Genomic DNA, 4,773 nt, shown 5'->3' on the forward strand with positions numbered 1-4,773 from the left:
TGGTTTGGTGCTGAGCTTTGGACCATCACGCAGATGGTCTTGATCAAGAATGGCTAGAGCTTACCTCTGCTTTACTCAAAGAAAATTCGTTAGTATAATATAAAGCGGTTGGCTTGCATTGAACATCACAGTTTTGGCTTTGAATCTGCATTTCTTATATTCATGGTAGGATGCGAATACAACGAGCATTTGGCATAGACCGTCAGCTTATAAATGGGACTTTGCAAATTTTTTGATGTTTGCCACAGTTTGGCAATGGAAGAAAATAAAAAATTTATTATATTGAGACCGAACCCAATAACGGGCTGCCTACTTATCCCGTAGGAATCAGGTCTAAAGTAGTTTATACAAAAGTTTAACAAAAGTGCTTAAAATAGAGTCAATCATGAAAAGGGCCGGCAAAAATAGCAGTGATGAAGAATTCTTATCAATCATCTGGTTAGGCTTCACGTTTTCTCTTCAAAGGTCTTGGTGCCAACTTTGAAGGATCGCCTTCAACAATGACGGTATTTGCGACTGAAGGGTCATAGTGGTTGCATGGCTGTTCTTGTTGCACAATTATCGCGTTCTTCTCAATCATGTTCTAAATTTTATGCTTAAGTGCTGGGCATTCTTCTGTGTCATGGCCTTGAATATATAAATGGTACACACAAGTTTTAGACCAATCAAAAGGTTGAGGAAGATTTTGAGGGATCCACCGTTTCCTTTGCTGTAAAAGTCTTTTCGCTTTAAATCTCTCAAATATGCTTGTCAATGATTCTTTAAGATAAATAAAAGGGCGGAATTTCAGGTTCTCTGAATGACGATAGCTAGATTGTGCTTGATAAGCTTGATGTTGAATGGTTTGCTAAGTAGGTTGGAGTTGTATATGAGTTTGTAGCAGCTGGGTGTTTTGTTAAGATTGTGGCTGATATATGCCTTTTTGCATATCGATGAAGGTGGAAATCAACTCATTCTCGGGAAATTGTGGGCATATTTTTGAAGCCTCCAGTCTCCATCGCATGGCATATTCTACAAAAGACTCGTGTTGCATTCTTTATACTTCACGCATATCACAAAGCGTTGGTCTATCTACAATATTAAACTTATATTGTTCTACAAAATCACAGGACATGTCCTCCCACATGTACTATTTGCTAAAATCTTGTTAAGTGTAACAATCAAGCGCTAGCCCTGATAGGCTCTGAATGAACAACTTCATTCGAATGGCTTCATTATATCCAACCCCTACTAATCTACTGCAGTAATCTTTCTAATGAGAAATGGGATTTCTTTTCCTATTGAAAGTATTGAATTTTGAATCCTGGCGGAAGCTCAACATTTGGATGCATGCACAAACTTTCGTATCTTAAACTTTGAATATTTCTTGCATGCATTTCTTCCTCCACGATCTTTCTTAGATTATGGAGCTCTCTTTCTGTGTCATCCCAGCTAGTCGTCTTAATTTCCTTTCCTAGTAGTTTGTATGGACATAGAGCCAGTTGATTTTGATGGCTTTCTATGACTGATGTCGCAAGTGCGGATGATTGGGCATTGACCATCATGATGAATTGCAAAGTCTCTAGGTTGATAGGGTATTTTGGCGGTATTGGTAGAGGACTTAAATAAATAGGGGCTGGTGAGGAGATATGGTCAAAAACACATTTCGGGTTGAGCTGGAAGCAGAATTTGAGTTGGGAGAAGGTTGAAAGTATTTCCCAAATTGACCAAAATGTTCCTTTGTACAATATTCGTCTCCCTATCATCAGTCTCAGCTTGCAACAATCCCTTACTGGTACTGAATACTTCATATCGATTTGCCATTGTAGCCCCGTCGTTTGTACAGATTCGCAGCCAAAACAGTATTCAATGCTAGGCAACCTTTAAAGAAAAAATAAAGCTATACAAACAATTAAAGCGTTAGAGTATTCATCGTAATAAAATAAATGCACGAAATAATAATGCATATGATTAGATTGATTAATTCAAGATATGGTTAAGTATGAGCCCTAAACTAAAAACGATAGCCTATGTTGCAAAATGGATAGACGAGAATGACTTGTTATCTAGAGGGCTCTATCGTACGAAACTTGTTGACATGGAAACGGAATGATTTGAAGTTTTGTGAAGGTCTGACTTATGTCGAACATCAAAGCTTTAGCTCTAGTACAAGTTCTTTTCCTTGCATGACTTTAGAATTTTTCAAAAAGTTCCCAATCTTTAGGAAGTTTTTGATTATTACTCCATGGCATGATGTCTCTTTCAAGCATACTCATCATGCGTGCTAAAAATATGCCCCATTTTATTTGCTATAATGAGACTGAGCCTAATGTAGGTTGCATGCATATCCTAAATAAGGGAAGGTGGGTGGGGAATGATCATCTTTCAAATTCTGTGATAGAGTCCTTGTTAATCATGCTTCTTCTTCATAAACATTGTTGGAAGCTTAAAATGCCCTTGATAGCAAGCAAGAGTGTAGATTAAAAAAATTGGGCATTACACTCATAAGTGGGAGGTGCAGCTGTGCGAAATGGAGAGTAGCCTTCTTCGTTGGATGAGTTCTTATGATCGGCTATCATTTTCCTAATGCCATCAATATTTTGCTGCATTTGTGCTATCTTTGTCTCAAGCTTAGCAATCTTGTCTTGATATGACTCGAATTTCTTGTACTCAAACTCATCCGCATCTAGGTCAATCATTGTGACTTAGTTGGCCATATTGTCCTTGAATTTGTGTTTTTTTTTGACGTTCAACTCAAGTCAACCATTTTTGGGAAAAAGATATATCTAGTCACTACGGAGTAGATAAATATTAAAGACTAAGGGTAGAATATTTGGGAATGCGTTCCTAAGAAATCAATAGGATCGGGGTCTTATAATATGGCTATGCTTAAAAGAGGCCAAAGATGGGTATTTTGATCTTATAAAGTATCTTGGCTGTTTGAACCATGTTGTCACGACCCAAAATCCATTAAAGGATGTGATGGAGCCGGACACCACTATCAGGCAAACCAACACCAAATAACTAGTAATTTCCCGTTTTAATATTTTTGAAATTATTTTTTTCCTTACATTAAACAATAGATAATGAATTTTGCTGAATAAATTAACAAATTTAAATACTGAATAATCCCATTGTCATCCCAGAATCCGGTGTCACAAGTGCATGAGCAATTTCTAGGAATTTAAAATGTAATACAATAATTATTCGAAAACAAATTTGGACAGAAAGAAAATACAATACCCTAAAAGAGACTCTGTTGGTTGCGCGTCGTCTCAAGAGATGCAGCTCACCTAAGTCTCCGTATCGACCATGCCGCTGTGCCACTAGGCCACTAGAGATACATGTGCCTGTGCAACAAAAATGCACAACAAGTGTAGTATGAGTACGAAAACAACGGGTACCCAGTAAGTATCCAGTCTAGCCTCGAAGAAGTAGTGACGAGAATTCGATTTCGACACTTACTAGCGATCCAATAATATCGGGTACAATAATGAGAAATAAATATAAAGCAGAGTAGATATATAAAATTAAAAAGTATAAAATACGTGATACAATTCCCTTGTTTATAATTTTACTCAAGCTCTCAGCTAGCAAGTTCCCTCCGTAACCGGAGCATATACATAGATATAGTAGATTTCATTAAGGGAGTTGTCATAGTTCAAATCAGGGAAAACCCCCAGATACACTGGCTTCTAGCCAAATGTCACGCACAATTCCATGAGAATAATTATATATATATATATATATATGCCGATGTGTACGGCCCGATCCAACATAAAAATAAATTGTGCACAGCCAGAGGGTCGAATCACGCGAACCATAGATGCATCTATTGACCTGCCGAGGCGATCAGCCCGCTCCCATGAGAGTACTAGAAAGAAATACTCCGCTCGCAAATCATACTGTGCGACGCAGTCAAATATAAATTTAAGAAATTTCCCTGCTTGCAAATCATATCTGCGACACGGTCGAATATAAATTTAACATTTAAAAAATCATATTTCTTTCTCGATTCCTTTTAAAAATAATGGAAATTCAGCTGGTAGCCTTTAAGAAAATTACCCCGCTCACGAATCTTACATGCGGTGCGGTTACACATAGATTTCTAAGATATTATAAGATTTTTCAATTCTTTTCAAAAATACTAAGTTTAATGGAAATGCTTAAAGTCTTAAATTCCTCAATTTAAATTCCTTTCAACATAATTACTACGTAACCTAAGTCTTATTTCTTCTTAAAGCAAACATTAAACATTAATCTACAATAATATCAACAAAGCGTGATGTAGCCTAAAATTACCCAGACATAGGCATAATAGTAGCTACGCACGGACTCTCATTACCTCGTGTGTAGCCCCCACAAATAGGAGCACATATTTAATTATTTTACCTATGGGATTAATTTCCTCTTACAACGTTATAAAGGAGACTTACCTCGCTCCGACGTTCCATAACCGGCTTCCCAAGCCCTTCGGACGACTCAAATCAATGCACCACGCTCCAAAATTAGACAAATAATGGGCAAACCAATGAAAATACACCTTAATACTTATAACAATTCAATTTATATAAATTCCCAACTCGGCTTGAAAAGTTGACAAAATTGCCCTCGGGCCCATGTGCCCGGATTCCGAAATCTTTCGAAGATAAAGTTTGCTCATAACCTCACGAACTCAAATATATAATTTACTCTCAATTTCATGCTCAATCGTGGTAACAATAAAAAATACCAAATCTTAGTTTTCCTACCAAAACCCCACAATTTTTCACTAATTTTCATGTTCAAATCTGT

Source organism: Nicotiana tabacum, chromosome 6, assembly GCF_000715075.1.
Source record: "Nicotiana tabacum cultivar K326 chromosome 6, ASM71507v2, whole genome shotgun sequence".
Lineage (NCBI taxonomy): Eukaryota > Viridiplantae > Streptophyta > Magnoliopsida > Solanales > Solanaceae > Nicotiana > Nicotiana tabacum.